Raw genomic sequence first — 27,504 nt, 5'->3', positions numbered from 1 at the left:
AACATGGTACCACAACAAACCTACCAAGAGAGGGTGTGGTGTCAACATGCTCACTGCAGCCCTAGATGAATTCATTAAGAGGTGTACTTTGTAAAATGTCGTCACTTATGTGGAGTTTCTGCTGTTCTGGAACCTCAGGGGCTCTGCCAATGTGACATTGCACCGTCAAACTATTCCAGCAAAATCTGAAGTTCAATATATCGCTTCTTCCCTTCTGAGATGTGCACGATGCCTCAAAAGTAGATTTTGACCACATATGAGGTATTGTTGTACTCAGGAGAAATTGCACAACAAATGATATGGTGCAATTTCTTCTGTTATCCTTGTGAAAATAAAAAAATGTGTCTAAAAGAACATTTTTGTGGGAAAAATTTGATTGTTTATTTTCACATCTTAGCGTTATATACTTCTGTGAAGCACTTGGAATTCATGGTGCTCACCACATATCTAAATGCATTCCTCAAGGGGTCTAACTTCCAAAAGGTGATACTTGTGAGGGGTTTCCACTGTTTAGGCACATGAGGGGCTCTTCAAACCTGACATGGCATTCACTAATGATTCCAGCCAATTTTGAGTTCAAAAAGTCAAATGGCGGTCCTCCCCTTCCAAGCCCTGCTGTTTGACTAAACAGTAGTTTTCCCCTACATATGGGGTATCATCGTACTCAAAAGACATAGCACAACAAATTACATGGTGTAATTTCACTTGTTACCCTTGTAAACATAAAACAAGGGACTAAAAAATCATTTTTATGGGAAAAAAGTAATCTTTTATTTTGCCTTCTCAACACTATAAACTTCTGTGAACCACCTGGAGGTTCAAGGTGATCAACCCACATAGAGATACATTCCAAAATGGGGTCATTTGTGGGCATCTCCACTGTTTAGGCACATCAGGGGCTCTCCAAATGCAACATGGCGACCGCTAATGATTCCAGCAAATTTTGCATTCAAAAAGTCAAATTGCGCTCATTCCCTTCTGAGCTCTACTGTTCGCCCAAACAGTAGTTTTCCTCCACATACTGGGTATCTGTGTGCTCAGGAGATATTGCACAACAAATTGTATGTTGCATTTTCTCCTGTTACCCTTGTGAAAATGCAACATTTTAGGCTAAAAGAACATTTTTGTGGGAAAAATGTGTTTTTTATTTTCACGTCTCTACTTTATAAACTTCTGTGTAGCAGCTTGGGTTCAAGGTGCTCACCACACATCTAGATACATTTCTTGAGGGTCTAGTTTCCAAAATTGTGTCACTTATAGGGGATTTCCACTGTTTAGGCACATCAATTGCTCCCAAACGCGACATGGCATCTGCTAATGTTTCCAATCAATTTTGCTTTCAAAAAGTCAAACGGTGCTCCTTTCCTTCTGAGCCCTGCCATTCACCCAAATAGTAGTTTTCCAGGGAATTTTGCGTTCAAAAAATCAAACAGTGCTCCTACCGTTCCGAGCCCTGCAGCACACCCAAACAGTTGTTTACTCCCATATATAGGATATTGGCATGCTCAGAAGAAATTGCACAACAAATTTTGGGGTCCATTTTAACCTGTTACCCTTGTGAAAATAAAAATATTGGGTCTAAAGTAAAATTGTCGTGAGAAAAAGATAAATGTTTATTTTTTCCTTCCACGTTGCTTCAGTTCCTGTGAAGTACCTGAATGGTTGATGAAGTTCTTGAATGTGCTTTTGGGCACCATGAAGGGTGCTGTCTTTAGAATGGTGTCAATTTTGGGTATTTTCTGTCATATAGGACCCTCAAAGTCACTTCAAATGTGATGTGGTCCCTAAAAAAATGTTTTTGTAAATTTTGTTGGAAAAATGAGAAATTGCTGGTCAACTTTTAACTCTTCTAACTTCCTAACAAAAAATAATTATGTTACAAAAATTGTGCTGATGTAAAGAAAACATGTGGAAAATGTTATTTGTTAACTAATTTGTGTGACATAACTCTGGTTTAAGGGTGTAAATATTAAAAGTTTGAAAATTGCAAAGTTTTCAAAAGTTTTGTCAAATTTCTGATTTTTTCACAAATAAACTTGTGTCATATCGAACAAGCTTTACCACTATCATGAAGAGCAATATGTCACGAAAAACTATCTCAGATTAAGTGGGATCTGTTGAAGCGCTCCAGAGTTACAGTGGCATGTAAAAGTTTGGGCACCCCTGGTCAAAATTATTCTTACTAAGAACAGTTAAGCAAGATGAAGATGAAATTATCTCTAAAAGGCCTAAAGTTAAAGATGACACATTTCCTTTGAATTAGGTAAACAAATATATATTCATATATATATATATATATATATACATGCATATATATATATATATATATATATATATATGAATATAAATATATATATTAACAGTATATATATATATATATATATATAGCTATATATCTATATAAATATATAGATATATATAAATATATTGTCATTGTTTACATTTTACAAATTAAAAAAAGAAAATGGGCTGATGCAAAAGTTTGGGCACCCTTGGAGATTTGTGTGCTCAAATAACTTTGACCAAGGTTTCAGACATTAGCCTGTTAGTGGTATGGCTTGTTCACTATTATCGTTAGGAAGCGCCAGGTGATGCATATTTCCCTGCTTTATAAAAACCCAGCCTCCTCTAATCTGGAACCAAAAAACAGCAGCCATGGGTTTTTCTAAGCCGCTGCCTAGCGCTCTGAAAATGAAAATGGTGGAGGCCCACAAAGCAGGATAAGGCTATAAGAAGATAGCAAAGCATTTTCAAGGTGCCCTTTCCACTGTTCGAAATGTAATTAAGAAATGGCAATTAACAGGAACAGTAGAGGCAAGATAAGGTCTGGAAGACTAAGCTAAATTTCACTGAGAGCTGCTCATAGGATTTCTAGAGGCAAATTTGAACCCCCACTTGACTGCAAAAGACCTCCAGAAATATTTAGCAGACTATGGAGTTGTGGTGCATGGTTTTACTGTTCAAAGACACCTGCACAAATCTGGCCTTCATGGAGTCATCAGAAGAAAACCTCTCCTGTGTCCTTACCATAAAATTCAGCTTCAGAAATATGCAAAAGAACATCTAAACAAGCTTGATGCATTTGGAAACAAGTCGTGTGGACCGATGAGGTTAAATAGAACTCTTTGGCCACAATGATCAAAGGTATGTGTGGAGAAAAAAGGCACAGAATTTCAGGAAAAACAGAGTTATTCTCCAGTGTTGTATTATAATATAAAACGTCACTTTAAAGGGACGTTTTATATTATAATTCAATGCTGGAGAGTACCTCCTTCTTTATCTGAATATTGTGCCTACGTCTTGAACCAGGCCGGCTCCATGTGGTGATTTTTCTTGCAACTGAGGGCTACAGACTTCCAACACTGGTGAGCTGACTTTCACTTTCTCCCCTCCTATTTTTACTTCGAATTTCAGGAAAAGAACATCTTGCCAACCATTAAGCATGGGGGTGGATCATGCTTTGGGGTTGTGTCGCAGCCAATGGCACGGGGAACATTTCACGGGTAGAGAGAAGATTGGATTAAATGAAATTTCCACAAATTCTTGATGAACTCAATAATAATTTTCTTAGTTGAGGATATCTATTATCCCTACTAAATGATACATTATAGTCAATAAAAAAAACTTAAAAAGATTAATTGAAACTGAGAGACAAGAAAAAACAGAGTACAGTAGAAAGGTTCACTTTTACTTTCAAACACACAGCAATGGATAAGGTGATCCATACAGCTATAAGACATAAATGGCATTTGACAGAAAGTGATAAAGAGCTAAATGAGAAAGCCATCAATAAACCCTTAATTTCCTATAGGAGAAGTAGCAATTTGAGAGACCTAATAGTCAGAAACAGAATGGAACACAATACAGACAACTGGTTAGAGAAAAATGCATCTAAGGGGAACTTCAGATGCGGCAACTGTTTGTTCTGCCATCGGCATATCACAGATAAAAGATTTAGTTTAAGACCATTGACCTGTCATGTTAATGACTTTGTTTCGTGTAGAACTAACCATGTGGTATATGTAATCTGTCCATTTAAATTCTATTATATAGGTAAAACTATATGACCTCTGTTTGTCCGATTTAGCGAGCATTATCGCTCTATAACCACAGGAAAAAGAGCTCCCCATCTGATAAAACACATGCATGAATATCATAATGCTGATCCTAATCTTTTGTGTATAGCAGGAATAGAAAAGGTCAAGTTCTCCTTACAAGGTGGAAATCATAAGCTGTTATTAAAAAAAGAAGCAAAATGGTTTCTTAATTCTGGAGCCCAGGGTCCTTTGGGACTCAGTGATAGTTTGGATATGTTCGTGTTTTTGTAATTACTTTTTAACGTGTTGTTAAATTGCACAATGTTTTGCATGCACTAATTATGATAATGACGATTATTCTGCACATGTTTTGCTACCAAAGGAAGCAGTAGCTACGTCATTGTAAGTTGAACCCGTTGAAGCGCAGTTGTGCGAAACTGCCGTCGTTCTCTTTCCTGCCCCTGCGCACTCTCTGCGCTCCGCGCAGTTAGATCTTGCTCCAATGAACTGGAAATAAAGGACTGTTTGAATCGCATTCCTGGTGAGTGCTGCTTTTCTTCCATCTTCTTGGATGTACTATTTAGAACTCTCATATAAACACCACCTTTATATAAGATATACGGCATATTCCTCTGCAAGTGAGGGTCCTTAAAGCTATATTCACCACTTAAAGTTGGGACTGGTGCCTGAATAAACTTCTCTGGATATTTATCATATTATATGGCAATGTGTACTTACAATTAGAGATGAGCATTGTTCGACTCAAACTGTTCGCCAATCTCAAATTCGAGCTGTTTTGGACGGTGTTCGAGCCGTTCGGCGAACACGAACGATTTGAGAAAAATTCGGCTGTTCGAGGTTATGTTCGATAACTGTTCGTGCACCAAAATCATAACTGGATTTTTTCTCAGTAATGATGAAAATTAATGTTAATACGCAGTTTGAGTGTACAGCGGGGTGGGGGGAGGGGCAGGGGATGGATCTCTGCAGGAATAATGAAGATCTCCATTTTTTTTTCTCTTTCCCGCATTTACAGTGGGGAGGTGCAATCTGTCAGCCTATCAGCAGCGCACACACGGAGCGAAATGCTTTTTTTCACACAAGCAAGGGCATGTGTCATTGGCAGCGTATGTCACATGTCCTTGCCCTATAAGACCAAGCCATTTTCCCCGTCGCCACCATTTTCTCACTGCTGCAGCTGCGTGTTAGACGGCACCGCTGTTGCTGTGTGCGCTATACCTTGTTAATTTCAAGCCAATTTTCGCACAAATTTACAGATAGCTTGGAAGTAGGGAATAGTTGTGATTGCAGTCCTTTAAAGGACTAGGTTACAGCATTTCCTACGACTTTTATCAGGCAGGTCTGTGCTCTTAAATAGTGTTGAGTCACCCCCGTAGTGTTCGAGTTCGGTTCGGTTCGTCGAACACCCGTGTGTTCGCCGAACTGTTCGTCGAACTGTTCGTCTAACACCTTCGAACACCGTTAAAACCAATGGGAGGCAAACAAAAACACATAGAAACACATAGAAAACACCTTCAAAGGTGTCCAAAAGCTGACAAACTGCTCAGAAGATAGAACTAACACATGGAAAAGAGACAAGTACATATAGTCATGCGAAAAGAAAAGAGGTGGAGGAGTAAAAGGAGGGGGAGACACAGATATAGGCATGTCATGCCCTTCTAAAATCCAAAAAGTGAGAAGCCGACACGGCCAGTCCGTTCCTGCCCGTGCCACCTCTGTGTCGCCGTTTTTGTGCCAGAGCCGCGGTGGACCCTGACGGCCAGCCCCCCTATCCCAATACTGGTGCCTGTCCGCCGGTGGGTCGAGGCCCCCCAAGGTGGGGGGGGGAGTAACATCTGCAGAAGAAAGACCATCTTCCAGCCAAACTAAGATGTCGACTTCTTTTCGTGGACAATGTGATACGATCCCATTCTTACGGACACGCCCATCGCTACAAATTCTAGATGAGGCACAAAAACAGCAGGTGCTTCTACGGATATCAAGTGCTCCTTCAAGTGGGCTCTCCATCACCTCAATTTCAACATCACAAATACTCCAGTCCTCAGAGGTGTCACCCCAATCGCACTTGCTTCCTCACAGCTCCCAAGTCTCCAGCTGCCCGTCTGAGTATGGGGTAACACAGATGGTTGATTCTGCACAGCTGTTTACTCATACTATAGCCTGGGAAATGGAGGTCTGCTCCAGAGCTTCTGTTAATCCAGATGAGGAAATGATCTGATCTGATGCCCAGAATCTTTATAAGTCGGATCCAGGACCAGATGAAGAAGGTTCTGAGCATAATGTAGACCCTTGTTCCCAAACTGTAACTCCTGTTGGTGGAGACAATGATGAAGACGATGATGAGACTCAAATACCTGATTGGAGCGACAACTTGACTTTTCGGTCAGGGCAGGAAGAGGTTGGCTCTGAGGACGACGGGTGTGATAACACACAGGGTGATGATGACGAGGTTGGAGATCCCACTTACTGTCAACCCACAGTCAGCCAGTCGATGAGGTCAGCAGAGGAGGTGGAGGAGGATGTGACTAGCCCTTGGGATGGGGATGACTCTGTACCCGGGCATTTGCCTGGCCTTGGGGATGTCGCGGTGGTCGGCTCCCTGGCCCGTACCCTGGGGTCTCTCTTTAAAAGGGTGGATAATTGTTAATTTTATAAGAGTTCATGACGCCACCTGTGGTATCTGGTGACAAGCACCAGCGCTGCAGAAGTCCACTGAGGCCGGTGATAAGGCAGCTCGATGGTATAGCTCCCACAGGTGGAGCTAGGTCTCAGGGCAGCGTATGCAGGGGGAATGCAGGACAGGCGAGACCCAGCTGGGTCAGAGCAAGAACGGGAACGGACACGGTAGTCACTTCAGTACCTTTTACTGGTGGAAATTCAGGCACATCCCGGAGCACTGTAGGGTGAAGGGTGCATATCAAGATCCTCCCCAATGAGCGGGTGTAGGGCCTCCTGTTTCTTGCCTCTGCGTAGTAAGTTTCTGACCTGCCTGGAGCTAGGCCTAACTTTGTCTCTGTCCTGCGCTGGCTGACCTTGTGGTAGGGCCTTCTCTTGGAGTTCACGCTCCCAGTATGCGGGGCCTAAGCGTCTCCTGGCTCTGTTACATATCAGCACCTTAGCGATCCTGGGACTTGTAGTTCTCCAGGGATTCCGGTTATGCCTTACTGGGTCATAGAGATACCAGTAAGCTCGGATCCTGTGTCCGGTAAATGCTTCGGGGTGAGCTGGTTAAGCTCCTCTGCCCCTTATGTACTAACTCGCCACTCGCCTTCGGCCTACTCGGGCCCTCACTAGGCTATACACACTAACGGCAGCTTGCCGCGCTTCACTGATCTTACGGCACCGGCACACCTTAAGCTCTATCTGGGCTCCCTGAATCTAGCAAGCAGGAGCCTCGTGCTCCACTGCTGAACTATTAACTGCGTTCTCTAGACTAGACTGAGCTCCACTGCAGACTGACCTCTCTTAGGCTTCTCTACTGCAGGAACTCTTCAGAGGAACTGAACTGCCTAGCTCCACTTTCCCTATTTATATACCTAACGGGCTCCCTCTGCTGGTCTGAGGTGGAAGGTGGAGATGTGTGAATGTTTATGGGGGCCTCTTGTGGAGGATTCCATCAATGCACTCTTCTAGGATCTGTGATACCAAGCGCAGCGGGGCATCACAGATGCTATTGACGACGAGGTTAGGTTGCACCTTCCTGAACAGAGACGGAGTACTGGAAGCACGTCAACAACTGCATCCTCAACCACAACTCTGCCTCTGACCACAAGTCGTAGTGGCTCTTCAGGTCACATGGGCTCTAAGCCTTGCATAGCCTGGGCATTTATTCAGATCGATAAGGATGACCCAACTCATGTTATCTGTAATATTTGTCAGCAAAAGCTAAGTAGAGGCCAAAAAATCCATAGTTTGAGTACTTCATGCATGTACCGTCACATGGATATGAAGCATAAGTTGCAGTGGGAAGCTCACTGTGCTACAATGCGGCCTAGCCGGCTGGGCCAACCACCGTCTGCCCCATCTTGTGCATCCGCAGCCTCTTCATCCTCTGTGACTGGGGGGACAGCAGTCACACATGTTTTTGGACGCAGACCTGCCACCTCTTTAACCGCAACAGCCAGTGTGATTGGCAGGTCGTCAGTTCATTGGGAAGTGGAAACACCTGCTAGTGTTGAGCGCTCTCCGACATCGAGAGCACCACCTTTGGATCAAGGCAACCTAACATGTCCGCCTGCATCTTCCTCACAGACCGGCAGTTTGCCGGGGACACCCTACTCAACACCGTCTAAGCACAACAGCCAGCCCTCGGTCCCTCAGATGTGGAAAAGTAAAAGACCATTTCCTCCTAGCCATGAGAAAGCTAAGAGGTTGAATTTCACCATCTGCAAGCTGTTGGCTACAGAAATGCTGCCTTTCCACCTGGAGGACACAGAGGATTTTCAAGACCTTATGTCCGTCACAGTGCCCCAGTACCAGATGCCCAGTCGGCACTACTTCTCAAAGAAAGGTGTGCCTGCGCTCCACTAGCATGTCGCACACAACATCACCGCTTCTTTGAGAAACTCTGTGTGTGATAGGGTGCACTTCACCACAGACACTTGGACGAGAAGGCATGGACAGGGGCGTTACATGTCGCTGACTGGGCACTGGGTAACTATGGTGACAGCAGGACAAGGGGCTGCTGTCCAAGTCTTACCGTCCCCACGAGTTGTGCGTCAATCCTCTTTGTCTCGAAGTTCCTCCACTGCTTCTGCCTCCTCAACCTCCTCTCGGTCCGCCACCTGCACCCAAAGCCTGTCTGGTAATGCCACCTGCTTTCTAACTGCGCAGAAGGAATCCTGCACACCTCCTTACTATGCTGGCAGCAGGGCTCAACAGCATCATTGTTTACTTTGAAATGTCTGGGAAATGTGAGTCACACAGCTGAGGAGTTGTGGTCAGCTCTGGAGACCCAGTTTCATGAAAGGTTGTCTCCACTGGACCTGCAACCAGAGAAGGCCATGTGCGACAATGCTGCAAACCTGGGTGCGGCACTCCGCCGGGGCAATGTCACACACGTGCCTTGTATGGCTCACGTGTTGAACCTGGTTGTCCAGCAATTTTTAGCCCACTATCCCGGACTAGATGGCCTGCAGTTCAATGACTTACATCTCTACAGAAGTCGTTGGGCCTGCCAGTTCACCGGCTGAAATGCGATGTGCCGAATCGGTGGAATTCAACTCTGCACATGTTGCAGCGACTGTGGCAGCACCAACAAGCCCTGGTGCAATACGTTCTGACGTATAGCCTGGGCCAACGAGATCCAGAGGTGGGGCAAATCACGCTGCAGGAGTGGTCTCAGATCAGGGACCTATGAAGTTGACGCGCCCCCTGGGCCATGGGGTACCCTGAGCCGGGCCGGTAGACGCTGGGGGTTGTAGTCACTGTGGCCGTGACCCAGTCCGTGACCCAGGGCGGTCAATCCAAGGGTAATTTGTATATATGGATTTTATAATGTCTGACTACGCCACCTGTGGAGTGCGGCCAAAGGGGCCGCCGCTGCGGAACAGTCCTCTGAAGCTGATGGTTTTGCAGCAACGGTATTATTACTCACCACAGGAAGAGTGTAGCTTCAGGGCAGTGTGGGTGGATGATGGTGGTTGTAGTGCAGGGAGTCAGTAATGAACACAGAGTCCGTGTGATGCCGTCTCAAGATATTACTCACAGTTGTTGAAGTCCAGATTACAGGTACCAGAGCAATCTCCCCCGTCGTGCTGTGCATACTCAGTGAGGGGCTCAGTCCACCCCCAGATAGCTCCGGAGTACTTAGCAGGACCCCCTTCTGTGTGTCCTTTCTCTGGCCTTCTCCCTGCACCTCACACCCAGTGACACTTCTATCCAGTATCCTCGGGCCTTGGCGGGTGACGTGTGTTCCGTCCCCTGGGTCCTATGTGGCTACCTTCTTAGTGAGACTGGTGTGGACTTTGGCCTGCAGTACATGAAATGCAGCAGCCTCCGGTTTCTAGTTGAGCCTTGCTGTTTCTCCGCTAGTTGAGGGACCGGTTCCCCTTATCTGGCCTGACCCCTCTACCTCCTGGTAGCAGCGGGAGTACGGGTGGCCTTCTGCACGGCCCGTAGCCGTAGGGTCCCTTCGGTTCCTGGAGCCTTCCAGCTCCCACTCCTCTCTTCTCTCCTTCAGTCCTGGGCCTCCCAGGCTAGGCCCGCCTCCGGAGCAGAGCTCATGCCTAGTCTCTGCTCCTGTCACTTTTCCTCCTCTGTCTGGCTTGCTCTTTCTAAGATGGCTTCCTATTTATACTCTCCTTGTCATGTGCTCCCCTAAGCTGCTCCCCTAAGCACCCACTACATAGGACCCTCAAACCAGCTAGGGACCTGGGACTGTGCTCTCCCTTAGGATCAATCTCGCCCTACCCCCACTGCGGGTATGTGTTGGATGCAGGAGTTAGGGTCCCGAGCCATACGCCTTCCTTACCTGAGGGTGAGATACCACACCTCTGGGTGAGATGCAGTAACTCTGTGGCGACTGAACCCTCAGGGGCGCCACACACCCTTCTGCACAGTTTTGAAATGGCGACGAAGATGTTTAGTGCTGACGACGATGCCATTATCATGACTATTCCGGTGATTTACATGATGGAGCACACATTAAACAGAATTCAGAGTCAGGTGGTGGGACAAGAGGAGGTGGAGGAAGTAGAGGAGGAGTCGTATGCGGAAGGGATAACATCTCCAAGGTCCAGACGGTTGGCAGCACCAAGGCGGCAGGCATGGGAGGGTGGGGCAGAGGGATTAACCAGGGCGCATGGTAGCAGCCAAACTGTTGAGGAAGGTGCAGGAGCCGAGGAAGAAGTGGAGGACGAACTGGCGATGGGCATGGAAGACTCATCAGATGAGGGAGACCTTGATCACATTTCTGTTGTGCGAGGTTGGAGGGAGAGGACAGAGGAAGGAAGCATGATTCTTACTTCGCTACCAACACAACAGCAGACGCTGTTGCAGAATCTTACATGTGCTTTTCCACAAAACACCAGTGGTACACGTAGTGAATCTCACAGTTCTAACTTGCCAACGGTGGGATTGTCGAGTCTTCATCACTCAAACAGTAACAGTAACACAGTATCTGCTGGTAACAGCAATTTTGTGGAATTGTTTCACCACTTTTTTAGACCATCCTTTGCAAGGCCACAGGAGACAAGAAGTCTGACACATAGTCAATGCCTAGAGAGGATGGTACAGGAGAATCTCCAAGTGAACATCGAAGCCATGACTGTGTCACTGGACCCTTGCTCATTTTGGTATTCCAATCTGGAAAAATCGCCGGAGCTCGCCACTCACGCCTTGGAGATCTAGTCATGCCATGCAGCCAGCGTTCTCTCTGAACGTGTGTTCAGCGCTGCTGGTGGTGTGCTGACCGATAAGCGCACGCGGCTGTCCACTGAGAATGTAGACAGACTCATGTTCATAAAGATGAACAAATCATGGATTCGCAAGGACATTTGTACCCCTGTGTCATCCTTGGGAGACTAAAAGCTTGGGGATTTGGTAAAATCACCTCACCAACCGTTTTAAGCAACAGTGGGGCAATTGATGCCACTTAACCCTAGAACGCATGACCATAAAAATCTACACTTTCATATACCTGGGGCCCTTTAGGCCCGTGTGCAAATAACATGGAATAACTCAAACTCAAATGACAAACAACTATATACATGAAGAATACCTAGAGTTTCAAAATTCTAACTAAAGTAATCTTGCAGAAAATAGAAAACAATTAACTGGGCGGGCCTGCAAGGCCACAGGTATGCGTTCTAGGGTTAAGTGGTGTCTGTGCCACAATTTTGGGAGTCCCCTTGCTGTGTCTTACGTGACGTTGGCATCGTCAATTCCAGGTGGGTTGGGTCGCACCCCCCCCCCCCTTTTAACTGTAAGAAACTACATACACTATGGCTTGGGGTAACACAGATGGTTGAGTCTGAAGAACTGTTTACTCAGAGGTCTGCTCCAAATCTTCAGTGTCTGCTAGTCAGCGTAGAATTTTTAACTGCATCTAGCCTAGGCAATACTTTGGGCGTATTAGCCCAGCTGCGAAGCAAGCTGCACCGCCTGTGTATCTAATAAGAATTTTTAAATGAATCTAGCCTAGGCAGACTGTGGGGACCCCCAACCAAACCCAGACGCTCAGCCCCCCTACCGCCCCCCTTTCATGGACAATACAAGTAAGTTATGTGCTCTTGTGATGACCTAGGTTGTTTACCCCGGCCTGTATAACTAAGATGACCGGACCTCTTGCCTCTCTCCCTACCTTGATTACCTCCATTAGTACCTGTGGCCATAGCAGGCCTCTAATACCTCTCCAGTTGAAATATGTGTTATGAAACTCTAATTTCCTCCCGCCTGGGCGGACTTTCGCCCTTTTTTGTGCCCAATATATATACGAGTGGCCTATCACTCACACTGTTGGCTTAGCGTCACCTGTAAAAGAAACAAACCACGTTAGGATAACAAGTCCGGTCTTATGTATCTCGCCAAACACGTGGATCGCCACCACCCTATCTTCTGAACTTCTGTTTCTGACAGTCCTGCTCTTGCTGCTTCCGTGGCCGCACCTATGCGGAATGAGTGTGTCCCGTAATCTTTGGGGTGGTTCCCTGCCGATGTTATGCATTTATTAAATATAGCTTGGAACAGGTATCTTGATAATGGCGTTCCATCAATGTGTGATAGGAAGAAATTACTTTGTGATCTGATGGTTAGATATGTTTTTACTATTGTTACCTGACTCAGTGTACCGTTTGTGGGTTGTAGAAGTACCCAAGTACCCCTGCCCGCTGGAACCGTTTTCGATTGGTGTATGCGTAGACGTATTGCATTATTGGCTATGACTACGTCTTGGTGTAATAAGCCTCCACTGGTGGTAATTTTGGATTGAGGGACTAATTCACTTATACATAGCGCCCCGAAGAAGGCGATCACAAATGCAGTAGACATTAGTGTTGCTTCAAATAGTGAGTGTCATGTTAATGGTGTTAGGGATAAGATGTGAGAAATCAGTTTTAGTGACACGCGACGGGACGTCTACATTCCTGACTTGGCTGACCCCTTTTCCACCCTTTTATGGATTGTCTGATGATGAATCTTTGTCACATCTCCCCAATTCAGTAGTTGGAAGTGAAATGCTACTCCGGTCAGACACCCCTGCGCTGACGCCCCTGATATGCCCCTCATCATTAGCTGGTGGAGAAATTCTATGGTGACTTGTGATCTGGCTTGTTCACATTGGTCAACCTGTCTGCCTGCTACTAGTCGTGTCCACTCTTCCCATGCCTTACCGTATGCTTGCCACGTTGACGGGGCAACTGACGCTCTGATTAATGGCATCAACTATTCGCCACTAGATCCCATAGGGAGGGTGGGCAACTGTTGCCCGATGGGTGGGCGTTGTGGAAGAGCTCTGTGAAAATCTGCCAATTGAATTGTTATAAAGCGTTAGCAGCAGCTTTATACCCCTCAGCATAGTGGCTAGCGCGGACCCATACATTGTGTTTTAGGCACAGGAATGCTAGCCTGCGTAGTAGGCCTAGCACTGGGAGAGACGATGATGCCATCTTATTAATGCAGTGCGCTAGGCATGTGTTTTGTGTTATGAAGCATATATTTTTGTTAGCCAGGCGCGCACCCCATATTTCTATTGCTACCACTATTGGGAAAAATTATTTTCAGGACTAGATGCAGCTAAAAATTATTATTAATTTCAAAGCTGGTGGAGCTTGGTATAGATGGCCTAATACAATGAGTCCCACACACTGCTAGAAGCCCAAATATTTTTATAGAGCTAGATGCAGATAAAAATTATTTTTAATTTGCAGCCTGATGGAGGTCAGTATAGATGGACTAATAGAGAAAGTCCCACACACTGCTAGAAGGCCAAATATTTTTTCAGAGCTAGATGCAGACAAAAAATTATTTTTAATTTGCAACCTGATGGAGGTCAGTATAGATGGACTAATAGAGAAAGTCCCACACACTACTAGAAGGCCAAATATTTTTTCAGAGCTAGATGCAGATAAAAATTATTTTTAATTTGCAACCTGATGGAGGTCAGTATAGATGGACTAATAGAGAAAGTCCCACACACTGCTAGAAGGCCAAATAATTTTTCAGAGCTAGATGCAGACAAAAAATTATTTTTAATTTGCAACCTGATGGAGGTCAGTATAGATGGACTAATAGAGAAAGTCCCACACACTGCTAGATGGCCAAATATTTTTTCAGAGCTAGATGCAGATAAAAATTATTTTTAATTTGCAACCTGATGGAGGTCAGCATAGATGGACTAATAGACCCAGTCCCACACACTGCTAGAAGCCCAAATATTTTTTCAGAGCTAGATGCAGAAAAAAATTATATTCAATTTGCAACCTGATGGAGGTCAGTATAGATGCACTAATAGAACAAGTCCCACTCACTGCTAGAAGCCCAAATATTTTTTCAGAGCTAGATGCATATAAAAATTATTTTTAATTTGCAACCTGATGGAGGTCAGTGTACATGGACTAACAGACCAAGTCCCACACACTGCTAGAAGCCCAAATATTTTTTCAGAAGTAGATGCAGAAAAAAATTATATTCAATTTGCAACCTGATGGAGGTCAGTATAGATGGACTAATAGAACAAGTCCCACACACTGCTAGAAGGCCAAATATTTTTTCACAGCTAGATGCAGACAAAAAATTATTTTGAATTTGCAACCTGATGGAGGTCAGTATAGATGAGCTAATAGAACAAGTCCCACACGCAGCTAGAAGCCCAAATATTTTTTCAGAGGTAGATGCAGATAAAAATTATTTTTAATTTGCAACCTGATGGAGGTCAGTATAGATGGACTAATAGAGAAAGTCCCACACACTGCTAGAAGGACAAATATTTTTTTCAGAGCTAAATGCAGAAAAAAATTATATTCAGTTTGCAACCTGATGGAGGTCAGTATAGAAGGACTAATAGAACAAGTCCCACACACTGCTAGAAGCCCAAATATTTTTTCAGAGCTAGATGCAGAAAAAAATTATTTTCAATTTGCAACCTGATGGAGGTCAGTATAGATGGACTAATAGTATGATGCTATGCGCAAAAGATTTTACTTCACTAGGTGCAGTAAAAAAATTGGTATTCTATACACAGGTGGTATATCTTGCAACACAGATAGGCTACTCCACTGACTAACACACTCTGCAATAGGCCAAATGCTGTGAAAAAAACTTGCACAGCACTGGCACAGACCTGCCTGGCAAAAACTGATAGGAACTGAGGTAACCTAGTCCTGAAAAGGACTGCAATTACAATTAGTCTTTACTCCCACAATCTATCTATTTAAGAGCACACACCTGCCTGATAAAATTCGTAGGAAATGCTGTAACCTAGTCCTTAAAAGGACTGCAATCACATCTATTCCCTACTCCCAAGCTATCTTTAGATTTGTGCGAAAATTGGCTTGAATTTAACAAGGTATAGCGCACACAGCAACAGCGGTGCCGTCTAACACGCAGCTGCAGCAGTGAGAAAATGGTGGCGACGGGGAAAATGGCTTGGTCTTTTAGGGCAAGGACATGTGACATACACTGCCAATGACACATGCACTTGCTTGTGTGAAAAAAAGCACTTCGCTCCGTGTGTGCGCTGCTGATAGGCTGACAGATTGCACCTCCCCACTGTAAATGCGGGAAAGAGAAAAAAAATGGAGTTCTTCATTATTCCTGCAGAGATCCATCCCCTACCCCTCCCCCCACCCCGCTGTACACTCAAACTGCGTATTAACATTAATTTTCATCATTACTGAGAAAAAATCCAGTTATGATTTTGGTGCACGAACAGTTATCGAACATAACCTCGAACAGCCGAATTTTTCTCAAATCGTTCGTGTTCGCCGAACGGCTCGAACACCGCCCAAAACAGCTCGAATTTGAGATTTGGTGAACAGTTCGAGTAGAACAACGCACATCTCTACTCTTAAATAGATAGATTGTGGGAGTAAAGACTAATTGTAATTGCAGTCCTTTTCAGGACTAGGTTATATCAGTTCCTATCAGTTTTTGCCAGGCAGGTCTGTGCCAGTGCTGTGCAAGTTTTTTTCACAGCATTTGGCTGAATCTAGCAAAGCTAATCCTTTTTGGCCTATTGCAGAGTGTGTTAGTCAGTGGAGTAGCCTATCTGTGTTGCAAGATATACCACCTGTGTATAGAATACCAATTTTTTTACTGCACCTAGTGAAGTAAAATCTTTTGGGCATAGCATCATTCTATTAGTCCATCTATACTGACCTCCATCAGGTTGCAAATTGAATATAATTTATTTCTGCATCTAGCTCTGAAAAAATATTTGGGCTTCTAGCAGTGTGTGGGACTTGTTCTATTAGTCCATCTATACTGACCTCCATCAGGTTGCAAACTGAATACAATTTTTTTCTGCATCTACCTCTGAAAAAATATTTGGCCTTCTAGCAGTGTGTGGGACTTGTTCTATTAGTCCATATATACTGACCTCCATCAGGTTGCAAACTGAATATAATTTTTTTCTGCATCTAGCTCTGAAAAAATATTTGGCTTTCTAGCAGTGTGTGGGACTTTCTCTATTAGTCCATCTATACTGACCTCCATCAGGTTGCAAATTAAAAATAATTTTTATCTGCATCTAGCTCTGAAAAAATATTTGGCCTTCTAGCAGTGTGTGGGACTTTCTCTATTAGTCCATCTATACTGACCTCCATCAGGTTGCAAATTCAAAATAATTTTTTGTCTGCATCTAGCTCTGAAAAAAATATTTGGCCTTCTAGCAGTGTGTGGGACTTTCTCTATTAGTCCATCTATACTGACCTCCATCAGGTTGCAAACTGAATATATTTTTTTTCTGCATCTACCTCTGAAAAAATATTGGGCTTCTAGTTGTGTGTGGGACTTGTTCTATTAATCCATCTATACAGACCTCCATCAGGTTGCAAACTGAATATAATTTTTTTCTGCATCTACCTCTGAAAAAATATTTGGGCTTCTAGCTGTGTGTGGGACTTGTTCTATTAGTCCATCTATACTGACCTCCATCAGGTTGCCAACTAAATATAATTTTTTCTGCATCTAGCTGTGAAAAAATATTTGGCCTTCTAGCAGTGTGTGGGACTTGTTCTATTAGTCCACCTATACTGACCTCCATCAGGTTGCAAATTCAAAATAATTTTTTGTCTGCATCTAGCTCTGAAAAAATATTTGGCCTTCTAGCAGTGTGTGGGACTTTCTCTATTAGTCCATCTATACTGACCTCCATCAGGTTGCAAACTGAATATATTTTTTTTCTGCATCTACCTCTGAAAAAATATTGGGCTTCTAGCTGTGTGTGGGACTTGTTCTATTAATCCATCGATACAGACCTCCATCAGGTTGCAAACTGAATATAATTTTTTTCTGCATCTAGCTCTGAAAAAATATTTGGGCTTCTAGCTGTGTGTGGGACTTGTTCTATTAGTCCATCTATACTGACCTCCATCAGGTTGCAAACTGAATATAATTTTTTTCTGCATCTAGCTCTGAAAAAATATTTGGCCTTCTAGCAGTGTGTGGGACTTGTTCTATTAGTCCGCCTATACTGACCTCCATCAGGTTGCAAATTCAAAATAATTTTTTGTCTGCATCTAGCTCTGAAAAAATATTTGGCCTTCTAGCAGTGTGTGGGACTTTCTCTATTAGTCCATCTATACTGACCTCCATCAGGTTGCAAACTGAATATATTTTTTTTCTGCATCTACCTCTGAAAAAATATTGGGCTTCTAGCTGTGTGTGGGACTTGTTCTATTAATCCATCTATACAGACCTCCATCAGGTTGCAAACTGAATATAATTTTTTTCTGCATCTACCTCTGAAAAAATATTTGGGCTTCTAGCTGTGTGTGGGACTTGTTCTATTAGTCCATCTATACTGACCTCCATCAGGTTGCAAACTGAATATAATTTTTTTCTGCATCTAGCTCTGAAAAAATATTTGGCCTTCTAGCAGTGTGTGGGACTTGTTCTATTAGTCCACCTATACTGACCTCCATCAGGTTGCAAATTCAAAATAATTTTTTGTCTGCATCTAGCTCTGAAAAAATATTTGGCCTTCTAGCAGTGTGTGGGACTTTCTCTATTAGTCCATCTATACTGACCTCCATCAGGTTGCAAACTGAACATATTTTTTTTCTACATCTACCTCTGAAAAAATATTTGGGCTTCTAGCTGTGTGTGGGACTTGTTCTATTAGTCCATCTATACTGACCTCCATCAGGTTGCAAATTGAATATAATTTTTTTCTGCATCTAACCCAGCCAATAGTTTTGGCCTAATACCACAGTTTGGCCACTCAGCTCTGCTCGGTTCCCATCCATTGATTTTTTGTGCAAACAACTCCAGAGTTGTGAATTAGTTAACCACCAAAATGAGTGGAAAAAGGCCTGCTGCTGGTGGAAAGGGGAATAGGCGTGTTGGGAAGGGGAAAAAAGGTTGTGTCCGTGGGGTAGGTGTTAAAGCAACAGTAACATCTGCAGAAGAAAGACCATCTTCCAGCCAAACTAAAATGTCTACTTCTTTTAGCGGACAATGTGATAAGATCCCTTTCTTACGGCCACGCCAATCGCTACAAATTCCAGATGAGGCACAAATACAGCAGGTGCTTCAACGGATATCAAGTGCTCCTTTAAGTGGGCTCTCCTCCACATCAACTTCAACATCACAAATACTCCAGTCCTCAAAGGTGTCACCCCAATCGCACTTGCTTCCTCACTGCTCCCAAATCTCCAGCTGCCCGTCTGAGTATGAGGTGGAACAGATGGTTGAGTCTGCAGAGCTGTTTACTCATACTATAGCCTGGGAATCAGAGGTCGACTCCAGCGCTTCTGTGAATCCAGACGAGGAAATGATCTGCACTGATGCCCAGAATCTTTATGAGTCGGATCCAGGACCAGACGCAGAAGGTTCTGACCATAATGTAGACCCTTATTCCCAAACTGTAACTCCTGTTGGTGGAGACAATGAGGAAGACGATGATGAGACTCAAATACCTGATTGGAGCGACAACTTTAGTTTTTTGTCAGGGCAGGAACAGGTTGGCTCTGAGGACGACGGGTGTGATAACGCACAGGGTGATGATGATGAGGTTGGATATCCCACTTACTGTCAACCCACAGTCAGCCAACAGATGAGGTCAGCAGAGGAGGTGGAGGAAGATGCTAGTGACGACGAGGTCAGGTTGCGACTTCCTGGACAGAGACGTAGTACTGGAAGCACGTCAACAACTGCATCCTCAAACACAACTCTGCCTCTCACCACAAGTCGTGGTGGCTCTTCAGGTCGCATGGGTACTAAGTCTTGCATAGCCTGGGCATTTTTTCAGATCGATAAAGATGACCCAACTCGTGTTATCTGTAACATTTGTCAGCAAAAGCTAAGTAGAGGCCAAAAAATACATAGTTTGAGTACTTCATGCATGAACCGGCACATGGACATGAAGCATAAGTTGCAGTGGGAAGCTCAGGGTGCTACAATGCGGCCTAGCCGGCCGGGCCAACCACCGTCTGCCATATCTTGTGCATCCGCGGCCTCTTTATCCTCTGTGACTGGGGGGACAGCAGTCACACCTGTTTTGGGGCGCAGACCTGCCACCTCTTTACCCGCAACAGCCAGCGTGATTGGCAGGTCATCATTTTCTTTGGAGGTGGTAACACCAGCTGGTGTTGAGCGCTGTCCGACATCGATAGCACCACCTTTGGATCAAGGCAACCTAACATGTCCGCCTGCATCTTCCTCACAGACCGGCAGTTTGCCGGGGACACCCTTATCAACCCCGTCTAAGCACAATAGCCAGCCCTCGGTCCCTCAGATGTGGACAAGTAAAAGACCATTTCCTCCTAGCCATGAGAAAGCTAAGAGGTTGACTTTCACCATCTGCAAGCTCTTGGCTACAGAAATGCTGCCTTTCCGCCTGGTGGACACAGAGGATTTTCGAGACCTTATGTCCGTCGCAGTGCCCCAATACCAGATGCCCAATCGGAACTACTTCTCAAAGAAAGGTGTGCCTGCGCTACACCAGCATGTCGCACACAACATCACTGCTTCTTTGAGAATCTCTGTGTGTGACAGGGTGCATTTCACCACAGACACTTGGACGATGAAGGTATGGACAGGGGCGTTACATGTCGCTGACTGGGCACTGGGTAACTATGGTGACAGCAGGACAAGGGGCTGCTGTCCAAGTCTTGCCGTCCCCACGAGTTGTGCGTCAATCCTCTTTATGTCAAAGTTCCTCCACTGCTTCTGCCTCCTCAACCTCCTCTCGGTCTTCCACCTGCACCCAAAGCCTGTCTCGTCATGCCACAAGCTTTCTAACTGCGCAGAAGGGATCCTGCACACCTCCTTACTTTGCTGGCAGTAGGGCTCAACGTCATCAGGCGGGTTTTACTTTGAAATGTCTGGGAAATGTGAGTCACACAGCTGAGGAGTTGTGGTCAGCTCTGGAGAACCAATTTCATGAATGGTTGTCTCCACTGGACCTGAAACCAGGGAAGGCCGTGTGCGACAATGCTGCAAACCTGGGTGCGGCCCTTCACCGGGGCAATGTCACACAAGTGCCTTGTATGGTTCACGTGTTGAACCTGGTTGTCCAGCAATTTTTAGCCCACTATCCCAGACTAGATGGCCTTCTGCAGAGGGCACGGTCGCTGTGTGCTCACTTCCGCCGTTCGCATCCCGCAGCTCAGCGACTTACATCTCTACAGAAGTCGTTGGGCCTGCCACTTCACCGGCTAAAATGCGATGTGCCTACCCGGTGGAATTCAACTCTGCACATGTTGCAGCGACTGTGGCAGCACCGACAAGCCCTGGTGCTATACGTTCTGACGTATAGCCTGGGCCAACGAGATCCAGAGGTGGGGCAAATCACGCTGGAGGAGTGGTCTCAGATCAGGGACCTATGCACCCTTCTGCACTGTTTTGAAATGGCGACGAAGATGTTTAGTGCTGACGATGCCATTATCAGCATGACTATTCCAGTGACTTACATGCTGGAGCACATGTTAAACAGAATTCGGAGTCAGGTGGTGGCACAAGAGGAGGTGGAGAAAGTAGAGGAGGAGGAGTTGTATGCGGAAGGGCTAACATCTGCAAGGTCCAGACGGTCGGCAGCACCAAGGCGGCAGGCATGTGATTGTGGGGGAGATGGTTTTACCAGGGCGCATGGTAGCAGCCAAACTAGTGAGGAAGGTGCAGGAGCCCAGGAAGAAGTGGAGGACGAACTGATGGAAGACTCATCAGATGAGGGAGACCTTGATCACATTTCTGTTGTGCGAGGTTGGGGGGAGAGGACAGAGGAAGGAAGCATGATTGTTACCTCGCCACCAACACAACAGGGACTTGGTGCTCCTGGATGCGCAACACACATGAGTGCCTTCTTGCTGCACTACCTGCAACATGACCCTCGAATTGTGAGAATTAGAAATAATCCTGACTACTGGGTTGCCACACTGTTAGATCCCCAGTACAAAAGTAAATTTGCAGAAATTATTCCTGCCATAGAAAGGGATGCACGCATGCAGGAGTATCAGCAGAGACTGTTGCAGAATCTTACATGTGCTTTTCCACAAAACACCAGTGGTGCACGTAGTGAATCTCACAGTTCCAACTTGCCAACCGTGGGACCGTCAAGTGTTCAGCACTCAAACCGTAACAGAACCACAGTATCTGCTGGTAACATCAATTTTGCGGAATCATTTCACCACTTTTTTAGCCCATCCTTTGCAAGGCCACAGGAGACAAGAAGTCTGACACATAGTCAATGCCTAGAGACGATGGTACAGGAGTATCTCCAAGTAAACATTGAAGCCATGACTGTGTCACTGGACCCTTGCTCTTTTTGGGCTTCCAATCTGGATAAATGGCCGGAGCTAGCCACTTACGCCTTGGAGATCTTGTCATGCCCCGCAGCCAGCGTTCTGTCTGAACGTGTGTTCAGCGCTGCTGGTGGTGTGCTGACAGATAAGCGCACGCGGCTCTCCACTGATAATGTAGACAGACTCACGTTCATAAAGATGAACAAATCATGGATCCGAAATGACTTTTCTACCCCTGTGTCATCCTGGGGAGAGTAAAAGCTTGATGATTGGTTAAAATCACCCTACCAACCGTTTAAGCTTTCAAATTACTAATCATGTTTATCTGTATCTTGGCTGGAAAATAATTTGGGCTTTGTAGCAGTGTGCAGCACTGATTCTATTAGGCCATCTATAATAAGCTCCACCAAATTTAAAATTACTAATCATGTTTATCTGTATCTTGACTAGAGATGAGCGTTGTTCCACTCGAACTGTTCGCCAATCTCAAATTCGAGCTGTTTTGGGCGGTGTTCGAGCCGTTCGGCGAACACGAACGATTTGAGAAAAATTCGGCTGTTCGAGGTCATGTTCGATAACTGTTCGTGCACCAAAATCATAACTGGATTTTTTCTCAGTAATGATGAAAATTAATGTTAATAATCAGTTTGAGTGTACAGCGGGGTGGGGGGAGGGGCAGGGGATGGATCTCTGCAGGAATAATGAAGATCTCCATTTTTTTTTCTCTTTCCCGCATTTACATTAGGGAGGTGCAATCTGTCAGCCTATAAGCAGCGCACACACGGAGCGAAGTGCTTTTTTTCACACAAGCAAGGGCATGTGTCATTGGCAGTGTATGTCACATGTCCTTGCCCTATAAGACCAAGCCATTTTCCCCGTCGCCACCATTTTCTCACTGCTGCAGCTGCGTGTTAGACGGCACCGCTGTTGCTGTGTGCGCTATACCTTGTTAATTTCAAGCCAATTTTCGCACAAATCTACAGATAGCTTGGGAGTAGGGAATAGTTGTGATTGCAGTCCTTTTAAGGACTAGGTTACAGCATTTCCTACGACTTTTATCAGGCAGGTCTGTGCTCTTAAATTGATAAATTGTGGGAGTAAAGACTAATTGTAATTGCAGTCCTTTTCAGGACTAGGTTACATCAGTTCCTATCAGTTTTTGCCAGGCAGGTCTGTGCCAGTGCTGTGCAAGTTTTTTTCACAGCATTTGGCTGAATCTAGCAAAGCTAATCCTTTTTGGCCTATTGCAGAGTGTGTTGATCAGTGGAGTAGCCTATCTGTGTTGCAAGATATACCACCTGTGTATAGAATACCAATTTTTTTACTGCACCTAGTGAAGTAAAATCTTTTGGGCATAGCATCATTCTATTAGTCCATCTATACTGACCTCCATCAGGTTGCAAATTGAATATAATTTTTTTCTGCATCTAGCTCTGAAAAAATATTTGGGCTTCTAGCAGTGTGTGGGACTTGTTCTATTAGTCCATCTATACTGACCTCCATCAGGTTGCAAACTGAATATAATTTTTTTCTGCATCTAGCTCTGAAAAAATATTTGGCCTTCTAGCAGTGTGTGGCACTTGTTCTATTAGTCCATCTATACTGACCTCCATCACACTGCAAATTCAAAATAATTTTTTGTCTGCATCTAGCTCTGAAAAAATATTTGGCCTTCTAGCAGTGTGTGGGACTTTCTTTATTAGTCCATCTATACTGACCTCCATCAGGTTGCAAATTAAAAATAATTTTTATCTGCATCTACCTCTGAAAAAATATTTGGGCTTCTAGCTGTGTGTGGGACTTGTTCTATTAGTCCATCTATACTGACCTCCATCAGGTTGCAAATTGAATATACATTTTTTCTGCATCTACTTCTGAAAAAATATTTGGGCTTCTAGCAGTGTGTGGCACTTGGTCTATTAGTCCATCTACACTGACCTCTATCAGGTTGCAAATTAAAAATAATTTTTATCTGCATCTAGCTCTAAAAAAATATTTGGGCTTCTAGCAGTTTGTGGGACTTGGTCTATTAGTCCATCTATACTGATCTCCATCAGGTTGCAAATTAAAAATAATTTTTATCTGCATCTAGCTCTGAAAAAGTATTTGGGCTTCTAGCAGTGTGTGGGACTTGGTCTATTAGTCCATCTATACTGACCTCCATCAGGTTGCAAATTGAATATCATTTTTTTCTGCATCTAGCTCTGAAAAAATATTTGGGCTTCTAGCAGTGTGTGGGACTTGTTCTATTAGTCCATCTATACTAACCTACACCAGGTTGCAAATTGAATATAATTTTATTCTGCATCTACCTCTGAAAAAATATTTGGGCTTCTAGCAGTGTGTGGGACTTGTTCTAGTAGTCCATCTATACTGTCCTCCATCAGGTTGCAAATTAAAAATATTTGTTATCTGCATCTAGCTCTGAAAAAATATTTGGACTTCTAGCAGTGTGTGGGACTTGGTCTATTAGTCCATCTATACTGACCTCCATCAGGTTGCAAATTAAAAATAATTTTTATCTGCATCTAGCTCTGAAAAAATATTTGGGCTTCTAGCAGTGAGTGGGACGTGTTCTATTAGTCCATCTATACTGACCTCCATCAGGTTGCAAATTGAATATAATTTTTTTCTGCATCTAGCTCTGAAAAAATATTTGGGCTTCTAGCAGTGTGTGGGACTGGGTCTATTAGTTCATCTATACTGACCTCCATCAGGTTGCAAATTAAAAATAATTTTTATCTGCATCTAGCTCTGAAAAAATATATGGGCTTCTAGCAGTGTGTGGGACTCATTGTATTAGGCCATCTATACCAAGCTCCACCAGCTTTGAAATTAATAATAATTTTTAGCTGCATCTAGCCCTGAAAATAATTTTTCCCAATTGTGGTAGCAATAGAAATATGGGGCGCGCGCCGGGCTAACAAAAATTTACGCTTCATAACACAAAACACCAGCCTAGCGCACTGCATTAATAAGATGGCATCATCGTCTCTCCCAGTGCTAGGCCTACTACGCAGGCTAGCATTCCTGTGCCTAAAACACAATGTATGGGTCCGCGCTAGCCACTATGCTGAGGGGTATAAAGCTGCTGCTAACGCTTTATAACAATTCAATTGGCAGATTTTCACAGAGCTCTTCCACAACGCCCACCCATCGGGCAACAGTTGCCCACCCTCCCTATGGGATCTAGTGGCGAATAGTTGATGCCATTAATCAGAGCGTCAGTTGCCCCGTCAACGTGGCAAGCATACGGTAAGGCATGGGAAGAGTGGACACGACTAGTAGCAGGCAGACGGGTTGACCAATGTGAACAAGCCAGATCACAAGTCACCATAGAATTTCTCCACCAGCTAATGATGAGGGGCATATCAGGGGCGTCAGCGCAGCGGTGTCTGACCGGAGTAGCATTTCACTTCCATCTACTGAATTGGGGAGATGTGACAAAGATTCATCATCAGACAATCCATTAAAGGGTGGAAAAGGGGTCAGCCAAGTCAGGAATGTAGACGTCCTGTCGCGTGTCACTAAAACTGATTTCTCACATCTTATCCCTAACACCATTAACATGACACTCACAATTTGAAGCAACACTAATGTCTACTGCATTTGTGATCGCCTTCTTCGGGGCGCTATGTATAAGCGAATTAGTCCCTCAATCCAAAATTACCACCAGTGGAGGCTTATTACACCAGGACGTAGTCATAGCCAATAATGCAATACGTCTACGCATACACCAATCGAAAACGGTTCCAGCGGGCAGGGGTACTTGGGTACTTCTACAACCCACAAACGGTACACTGAGTCAGGTAACAATAGTAAAAACATATCTAACCATCAGATCACAAAGTAATTTCTTCCTCTCACACATTGATGGAACGCCATTATCAAGATACCTGTTCCAAGCTATATTTAATAAATGCATAACATCGGCAGGGAACCACCCCAAAGATTACGGGACACACTCATTCCGCATAGGTGGGGCCACGGAAGCAGCAAGAGCAGGACTGTCAGAAACGGAAGTTCAGAGGATAGGTAGATGGCGATCCACGTGTTTGGCGAGATACATAAGACCGGACTTGTTATCCTAACGTGGTTTGTTTCTTTTACAGGTGACGCTAAGCCAACAGTGTGAGTGATAGGCCACTCGTATATATATTGGGCACAAAAAAGGGCGAAAGTCCGCCCAGGCGGGAGGAAATTAGAGTTTCATAACAGATATTTCAACTGGAGAGGTATTAGAGGCCTGCTATGGCCACAGGTACTAATGGAGGTAATCAAGGTAGGGAGAGAGGCAAGAGGTCTGGTCATCTTAGTTATACAGGCCGGGGGAAACAACCTAGGTCATCACAAGAGCGCATAACTAATGGCAATAATGAAACTAGACACTGAGCGCTTCAGAGAATTTTTAACAAAACTAGCTATAGTATGGTCAGAGATTGTGCCGATAGCGGTATGGCAAGGTGCGCGAGACATCACGGCCATCGAATGGACAAGGCGGGTAATAAATATTCGGATGGCAAAATTTAGAAGAGACAGAGGCGGTGTAGTGATACGACACCGACAACTGGAAGGAGATAAAGCAGGCCTCATACGGCCCGACGGTGTTCACTTAATAGATATTGGACTGGACATATTCCTGTCAGGACTCCAGGACGGAGTGGAACAAGCGTTAAGAGTGATGGGTGGGGGTCAGAGTCCTGCATACGAGTACGCTGGATCCTCCGTGGCCTGGAAATAGAAAGGACATGTTGGAGAGTTACACTTGTTGGCCAACTTGCCGGAGTGGGGACCCAGGGCATGCTGCAACAAGCTGAATTATTTTAGAAATAAAATGCCTTTCTAATGGAATGAGTATAAAGAGTTAATAAAGCTGTGACCGATCCTCACCCATCCAGTTGTAAGAGTTACATTATTGTATTGTCCATGAAAGGGGGGCGGTAGGGGGGCTGAGCGTCTGGGTTTGGTTGGGGGTCCCCACAGTCTGCCTAGGCTAGATGCATTTAAAAATTCTTATTAGATACACAGGCGGTGCAGCTTGCTTCGCAGCTGGGCTACTACGCCCAAAGTATTGCCTAGGCTATATGCAGTTAAAAATTCTACGCTGACTAGCAGACACTGAAGATTTGGAGCAGACCTCTGAGTAAACAGCTCTTCAGACTCAACCATCTGTGTTACCCCAAGCCATAGTGTATGTAGTTTCTTACAGTTAAAAGGGGGGGGGGTGCGACCCAACCCACCTGGAATTGACGATGCCAACGTCACGCAAGACACAGCAAGGGGACTCCCAAAATTGTGGCACAGACACCACTTAACCCTAGAACGCATACCTGTGGCCTTGCAGGCCCGCCTAGTTAATTGTTTTCAATTTTCTGCAAGATTACTTTAGTTAGAATTTTGAAACTCTAGGTATTCTTCATGTATATAGTTGTTTGTCATTTGAGTTTGAGTTATTCCATGTTATTTGCACACGGGCCTAAATGGCCCCAGGTATGTGAAAGTGTAGATTTTTATGGTCATGCGTTCTAGGGTTAAGTGGCATCAAT

This window comes from Phyllobates terribilis, unplaced genomic scaffold (genome assembly GCF_046119375.1).
Source record: "Phyllobates terribilis strain yellow unplaced genomic scaffold, ASM4611937v1 Scaffold_11__3_contigs__length_659146591, whole genome shotgun sequence".
In the NCBI taxonomy this organism is placed as follows: Eukaryota; Metazoa; Chordata; class Amphibia; order Anura; family Dendrobatidae; genus Phyllobates; species Phyllobates terribilis.
Note: the sequence above shows the minus strand (reverse complement) of the source record.